Source organism: Bidens hawaiensis, unplaced genomic scaffold (genome assembly GCF_021521415.1).
Source record: "Bidens hawaiensis isolate Kalapana, Puna unplaced genomic scaffold, B.hawaiensis_p1.1 tig00002438_1, whole genome shotgun sequence".
NCBI lineage: Eukaryota > Viridiplantae > Streptophyta > Magnoliopsida > Asterales > Asteraceae > Bidens > Bidens hawaiensis.
In genome coordinates, this window is record NW_027491134.1 from 417,341 (window position 1) to 426,032 (window position 8,692).

Here is an 8,692-nt window from a genome sequence, read left to right on the forward strand (position 1 = left end):
AAAATTTAACCTTATAAGTTTAACATTTTTCCAATTAAGTTATAAAACTTTCCTTTAAGAAATAAATGACATGATCAATTCTAAGTAACCAGTTAAAAAATCATAAAACTATCTAAGTACAAAAACTTAAAAAATTTAAAGTGTAAGGGATCAAATTTCAGTCTAGTTAGGGACTACCACGTTTTTAGAAAAGATCCGAACAGGAATCATACTAAGTACGTGACTGTCACATAGATCCGTGTGTAGCTGTATTATGACATATAGAGACAGGTTGTAAGCAGATATAACTTAAAGTGGTTTTCATCGTTTCTGTGATACGAGTTAGGTTCGATTAAGCCTCAAAATATAAGTGGGCAACAACTCAGAGATTTTGATGCCCCCTATCTATTCTCAAAGCGTATTTGGCTTTCCCCAAGTCACCCCGAATTGACCTCTACCCATAGTGTCTGATTAAGTTGTAAGTACTCTTCATCTGTTTCCCGTTCTTCTTCTTACTCTAAGATTGAGAAGTCTTGACACCTTCAGCTATAGAATGTTTCAATAACTCAAATTGTTTTTTTTTTTTTTTAATAATTCACAAATTTACATAGACTTCAGAGTAGTAAACCAACTGCAAGTCCCGAATCTGGATCACTACAGTTTCTTGAAACGCTATCTTCGCGGGAATCAGAACACACATGGGCTCGTGTATGACTGGGTAATCGCTTTTCTGCCTATCATTCGGAAAGATATATATGAAGACATGCAAAACTCTTAAGGAGTTTCCACGTAAAATCAAGTAAATTTAGTTTGTATCACATCTACTTTTACGCACCATTAAAAAGTTACCATGACATACAATGACTGTTCTAAAGCCTTTTAAGCCTAATAACTTCACTAGTTAAGCACACAGAATCAGTATAACTATCATTTTCCAAGGTTGGATCAATTTTCTGTTAAACATAGCAAATGAACTTCTTACGAAGTAGTAGACTTGAAAAGTAATTTCATTTCCCATTTCTTTCAAAATTTTAACATTAATCGCCCCGACCAAAACAAAGTCTTCAGGTAAACGGCTATCCCGAAGATCCAATGGATCAGCTGGACCGACCATATACTAGTATGTGTCCTGCTAACTAAGTATGATCGACTAATTTTAAGCGAAAGAATGAAAAAACTCATCATAAACCGCCCCGGTCACTATCAGTAATCTGGTTAATGGCTATCCTCAAAATCTACAAGTAGAAAATGAGGACCAAAACATATCCGAAGACAAGTCCTTCAAACTGATGTAACCGATATATTTTTAAGCGATAAGTGACGTTTTTTTTTTTTTTTTTAAATATCACAAGAAAAGCATGGTTACTCGGGATTGATCATCCCATTCAGTTCAATAAGGTTTTGAAATCTGGATTTGTCAAACGCTTTAGTATATAAATCAGCGAAATTATCAAGCGTATCCACCTTTTCAAGAACAATCAGTTTCTTCTCAGTACAATCCCGTATGAAATGATGACGTATGTCAATATGTTTAGTTTTACTATGTTTCACGGGATTGTTAGTTACTGAGATAGCAGCTGTGTTATCAATGCAAATAGGAGTAAGTAAGAAATTCAGACCATAGTCGCGCAACTGTTGTTGAATCCAAAGAACCTGAGAGCAGCAGTTGGATGCTGCCATGTATTCTGCCTCATAGGTTGAAATTGCGACTGAAGTCTGCTTCTTGCATTGCCACGACACCAATCTGCCACCAAGAAACTGACATCCTCCAGTTGTTGACTTCCGACTCTGATTGCACCCTCCATAATCAGAATCTGTGTAAGCGACTAGCTCCAAGTCTCCTCCTTTCGGGTACCACAACCCCAGCTTTGGCTTGCCCTTGAGATACCGCAGTATCCTCTTTGCACCTTTCAAATGAGATTCTTTTGGATTTGCCTGAAAACGTGCACAAAGACAAACAGCAAACATTATATCAGGCCTAGATGCAGTTAAGTACATTAAAGAACCTATTATTGCCCGATATTGAGTTGGGTCCACATCTGCATCACCGTCTACTTCAGCACCCAATTTGTGATTGACGCAGATTGGAGTATCATATGGAGAACTGTCCTCCATCTTGAAGCGCTTGAGCACATCATGAACATACTTCGTCTGATGAATGAACATCCCGTCCTTCTTCTGATCAACCTGCAATCCTAGAAAGAAAGTTAGTTCACCCATAGCACTCATTTCAAACCTTTTCTTCATGACGGCTTCAAACTCCTGACACATGGTGACTTTTGACGCAGCAAATATAATGTCATCCACGTAGACTTGTACCAGCAGGAAGTCGCTTCCATCTCTTTTGAAGAACAACGTGCTATCAATTTTCCCTCTTTCAAAACCATTCTCGAGCAAGTAATCCGATAAAGTTGAATACCAGGCACGAGGTGCCTGATGTAATCCATACAACGCCTTGCTCAACCTGTACACGTGATCTGGAAAGTCTGGGTCAGGAAAACCCGGAGGTTGCTCAACATACACAACCTCATCAACTTTCCCATTCAAAAACGCACTCTTCACATCTAGCTGAAACACCTTCATTTTTTCATAAGCAGCAAACGCTAAAAACAATCTTATGGCTTCCAACCTGGCGACAGGAGCGAACACTTCGTTATAATCAATCCCCTCTTGTTGATTAAAACCTTTAACAACTAGCCTCGCCTTGTTTCTTATAATAATCCCCTTATCATCTCTCTTGCACTTAAACACCCATTTTGTGCCTATCGCATGCACATTCTTTGGTTTTTCAACCAAAGTCCAAACTTCCATTTTCTCAAATTGAGCCAACTCTTCTTGCATGGCTTCGACCCACGAGCTGTCCTTTAAAGCCATTTGATAATTCTTCGGTTCAATCTGGCTTATAAAGCAGGTGTACAGGCATTCATTGATTATTCCAGTCTCCTTAATGCTTGTATAAACACAGGTGTGTTCATTCAAGCTACTTCTCGTTTGTACACCTGAGGACACATCACCAATCACATTATCCAAAGGGTGATCTTTATGAATTCTCGTGGTCGGAACAGAACCGACATGCAAATTATCTTCCAAATTAGAAGAGATCTCGTCAATGGTTGTTTCTGGCTGAGAGTGAAATGGATTGATAAATTCTTCTTCAGTCGAGGCAGCAGGGATACCAGTAGAGTTTGATGAGGAAGGTTGACATTTATCAATCAGCTGTCTTTGCAATAGATTTTCTTCCTCATCAAGTATCATCTTCGTCGCAACTCTTTCTTCTTCTTCAGAAATTTCCAACTCCGGTATGTTAAAAGACTTAAAAAGCTTAACATAGTCGAAAAGCTCAGCAGGTCCATTGCTTGGTTTTGGCGGTTGGTAACTTGTGATGTCGGTGTTACACACCACCTCCACCTTGCAAGTCGAAGTATTGAAGACACGTCTGTTGGGAGTACCAACAACATAACCGACTAATATTCCTTCATCGGCTACTTCGCCAAATTTAGAATTTGTCTTCAAGATCGAACAAGGGGACCCGAATGGTTCAAGACCACTCAAGTTGGGCTTCCTTCCATGCATAAGCTCGTAACACGTTTTACCAAGTCTCTTAACAGTTAACACTCTATTCAGAACATAGCAGGCTGTAGCAACTGCTTCAGCCCAGAACATCACAGGAAGCTTCGAATCTGCCAGCATAGTTCTGGCTCCTTCAATTAAAGTTCGGTTCTTCCTTTCAGCCACTCCATTCTGTTGCGGAGTATACGGAGCGCTGTATTGGTGTTCAATTCCTTTCTGAAGACAGAAGATCTCCATCTCAAAATTCTTGAACTCCGTTCCATTGTCACTCCTGATGAACTTAACTATTTTACCCATGACGTTCTCAACTTTGGTAATCAAATTCTTCACCATTTGAGCCGTCTCATCTTTCGATTTCAGAAAATATACCCGCGAATATCGCGAGTAGTCATCAGTGATCACCAAGCAGTAAGAAGTACCTCCTAGACTTTTTGCATACACGGGACCGAAGAGATCCATGTGAAGCAGTTCTAGAGTACTGGCAATAGAGTTGACCTTCTTGGTGAGATGGGATTTCTTGTGTTGTTTTCCCTTCTTGCATGCTATACATTTGTCTTCAAAGTTAAAACTTTTCAAGGGAACGCCCATCACAAGTCCATTCCTGACAATGTGGTTCATCTTCCGAAGATGAATGTGCCCCATCCTCCTGTGCCACAGTTCGGATTCCGATTCGCTTGCTTTCGTCATTAAACATGATTCTTCCGTGGCCATTTCATTAGACCTCATATCCATTACATAAGTATTTGTATCACGTGGAGCTTTCATCACTATCCACTCGTCTGGTATCTGAAAACCAGGCTTCAACAAGATCGCCTCATTCTTCGTGAAATGAACAGTGTACTCCTTATCACAAATCTGCGACACACTCAGCAGATTGTGCATCAACTCTTCTACAAAGTTCACATTCTCAAGAGTCATTTTTCCATTGGACACCGTTCCTTTTCCAGTAATTCTGCCTCCACTTTCACCGGCAAAGCTAACTCTTGCTCCTTGAACAGGTTTTAAGTCGTGCAACAAGTATTTGTTACCCGTCATGTGCCGGGAACAGCCGCTATCTACAATCCAAAGACTGTGGGCAGCCCTGTTCAACTGTTCCTGCACAATAAAGCAAAGGATTAGAATCTAGGGACCCAAGACCAATTGGTCTTGGATCTATATATCCCGTACTTCTGCTTTCCAAAGTTAGCATCTGGATAATTCCTGTCAGTCCTATTAGGAAATCTCCTTGGAAATTGAGTGTGAGGCCTTCCAAACCTATGTGTATTGAAAGTATTATATCTTGAGGTTTGGTTATTAGCATTGTTAAACTGAGGTTTGTTTCTGTGAAAACCTGAATTAGTTACATTTCGGAACTTTGAAGGGTTTTCATTTTTAGTAGTATTAAAATTACCATTAGGTTTATGCTCAGTTTTAATAGGCCTCACACCTCTGAATTTCGGCGTCAGAGGGCAATCTGCAACAAGATGTCCTAACTTATTACACCTAAAACAACACCTATGCTCCTTTTTCTTTTCAAAGGTTGTTTTGGATGTCGAGGCTGTGTTACCGGCCGTTCGTCTCACATAAGGTGGGACGTACGGGTTGAGTGGAGTACTCTTTTTATAAGTTTTACCTTTTTCTCCACCAGTGGGTAACACTACCTTCTCTTTTGTCTTACCCGATTCGGACAACTTATCCGAATCTGATGAGACTGAACTCATAACAGAAATTTTCACACTTGAAACAGGCGAACTCGTTTCGCCACTACTAACACTTGGTTCTTTACTCGTAACCTTGATTGGAACTGTCTGAGGAACTTCAAAATCAACAGATTTCTGAACACTAGGGTTAAAAGTGTAATTGTGGTTATAAGGTGGTGGAACCTCGTGATAACCAATTCCTCCCCTCTTTGCAGAGGAATCTTGACCACTAACAAGGTGATCAAGAATAGCTGAGGAATTTCTGAACTGCTCAAGTTTTCGGTTCAGTTCCACCACTTTCACCTGGTGGTCAGCAATCTGCTTTTCTCGTTCAGCAATCAGTTTAGTCTTTTCTTCTAAAACCTCATAACTTAGATCAATTACTTCAATTTTTTCAGCAAGTTTTGTTTTTAAGCTTTTAACATCTTTTTCACACGCTTTTATTTTAACTTTGTAACTGTTTTCTCTTGCTTTCATAAAGTGATGATCTTCTTTAAGAGTTTTAAATTCAGCATCTAAACGAACATACTGATCAGTTATGGTAGCAAGTTGCTCAGACAAATTCTCACATTTAGTACAAATAGGTTTAGTACTTACCTCGGAGAGTTGATCATTGTTATCTGCCATGAAAGCTTTTTCCTTACCAGTAGCTTTCTCTTCTCCGGTAATCTTCTCACATTCTTCATTTTCAACCTTAGCCATATTTGCCTGCTCACTAGTTTAATTCGAATGCAGGTTCCAGTTGTATTCACCTGCTTCTCTGGACATCATGGCATTGACTTCTTTACTACTCCCAGTGTACTGTGCAGACCGGCCTAGACCACGTTCAACTCGCTCGTTTCTGCACTCTTTGGCAAAGTGCCCGTTTTGTTGACAGTTATAGCACCTCACCTTAGACTTGTCGAACCCTGGCCTGCCACCAACAAACTTTCTCCCCGTCTTTCTCATAAACTTCTTCACTCTCCTCACTATCATGGCCATCTGCCATTGTAAATCCATTTCCTCCAGATCATCAGCATCGATCTGGTCATAGTCTTCATCCAGCATCGCTGGATCAACAACCTTACCTTGAATATAGTTTTCATATGAAGCAATAAACGAAGCATAGAGGCCAAACTGCTCTTCAGCAGATTTGACGCTCATTGGCATCTTAGAGTAATTATTGCTTGAGGAACTTGAAGATCCACTAATCTTCTTGATGTCTGTTGAGTACCACTTGATCCACCGGCTACAAAGCAAACATCCCCATTTGAGTTTACTGACACATGCCCCTCCTGTGAAGACTTGGCACCCGACTCGCCCTTCGAGTAGTAGGCGGCAGAATCAGTCTTTTAACTTGAATTGGAGTTTACTTTAGCACCGTACATGCCTGGATCTTGAACCTGATCCATAGATGTTTCTTTTCTTACCATATTAAGCTCAAAAGTTCTGAGCTTGTTGACAGTGGTTTCAAGATCATAAGTAGGGAAGTCCTTGTCTTCCCTCATCAGTACAGTATACATCTCTCATTTTGGTGGGAGGGCATCGAGAAGCTTTTCCACAATCTCTTCTTCTCGGTAAGAAATGGAGTAGTTACTCAATTCAGTCATTAGATGATAATATCGAGTGATAATATCATCAAGAGATTCGTTCTTCAAGTACTTAAAAACTGAAAATTGAGTTTTGAGCAACTTTATCTTTGAAGCCCGAATACCTACATTCCCTTCAAATCTGTTCTCAAGAGCTTCCCAAAGCTCTCTAGCTGATGTATACTTTCTGAACGTATGGAGGATCTCATGTGGAAGAGCCATTGTGATTGCAGCATGAGCCTTGCTTTCGGCTTCATACATCTTTTTCTCCTCCTCTTCCATTTTACTGTATTTCTTGATTTGGTCTCGACCCTCATACTCCATGACTGGTGGAATTTATCCATCTTGGATGCATACCCACATTTTCGCATCCTGGTACTTAACGTATTGTATGAACCGATCCTTCCACGCGACAAAGTCGGTTCCCTTCAGCAACCTTGGGGCCTTTGTAGCTGACCCCGCTTCAACTTCCATCTTTACAAGCTCCGAAATGTTGATCGACGACATCCTTCTTGAAGACTAAGAAACCCGTAAAATTCTGAGTAGGCGAAGTTAAAAAAAAATTTCCTCTGAACAGTGCTGTAGGCGAAGTTAAGGATAACTTCGCTTAAGTAATAACTTCGCTGGATCTTTCTTAAATTCGCGTGACTGGGCGAAGTTGAGAATAACTTCGCTTAGGGTAAGCGAACTTAGAAAGTAGGCGAACTTGAAGAAAAATTCGCTGAGCTAGGCGAACTTGATGAGAACTTCGCTGAGTTAGGCGAAGTTGAGGAGGTAGGCGAAGTTATAAGTAACTTCGCTTCTCCTTATATCTTCGCCGAAACCCTACGTATCCTGACGGCAACTTCACCTGATGAACAGCAACTTCGCCTGACGAACTCAAACTTTCTGCAGATCTGAAAATCGGATTTTAACGAGGTTTTTGACGGTTTAAAGGCTTGAACACACTGGTATGAGGCTAGAATGAGCAAAAACACCAATAACTCGTCCCGTGAATAGTCGAAACGGGACGAATTCTACACCCGCGTGAATATCCCGAACCACACAATCGAGCAAATGCTCTGATACCAATTGCAGGTTCCCTGGACGGATCACACGAGATATCCCGATATACACAGGTGCGGAATCCCTGTGTAGATCGTTACGGACGTAGAACACAAACACACGAACACACGAATACGATACGAACAAACACACGTTATATTAATAACTCAACACGTGATATAATCACAGTTACAGACTCTCGACCTCACGTCACTTGACTTACACGAACTCTAACCACTTGAACTAACTCTAAAACGATAAGCCGTAACCTATATAAATACACGACAACTTCGCCTCAGGCGAAGTTGTCCATAACTTCGCTTGTTCAACAAGTTCGCCTAGGCGAACTTGTCAACAACTTCGCTTTAAACAAACAAATACATAAACAATATTACAGACTCGATTACAGACATTAGACATATGAACTACTGACATTTATGCACCAACAGTGTTTCCTTCAAACATTTCAATCACTGCATCATACATATCCTCTGTGGTTTTATGATGATTGAAAGTGGTTAAAATTTCCCATGAAAGCCCTAACTTCAGCATTGACAGTGCTTTATCATCCCTCTTTTTCATTCTCAAAACGACCGCAGCGTTGTTGTTTGGAGCTGTTGAAGGAACATAGTTCCCTTCAGTGATAGCCATCCAAAGTTCCGGGTCATTATAGTTCACTGCAGCTTCAAATAGCACTTTCCATTTTATGAAGTTCTCTTGTCTAAGCAGCCTAGGAATTTTGTTGGTTGATACTTCCTGGTCTTCCATTTCACCATATCTGAGTTTTTCAGCAGCAAAGCACAGTGAATCTTCAAGCTTCTTCACAAACCCTCAGTCCCGTGGTCTTCAGTG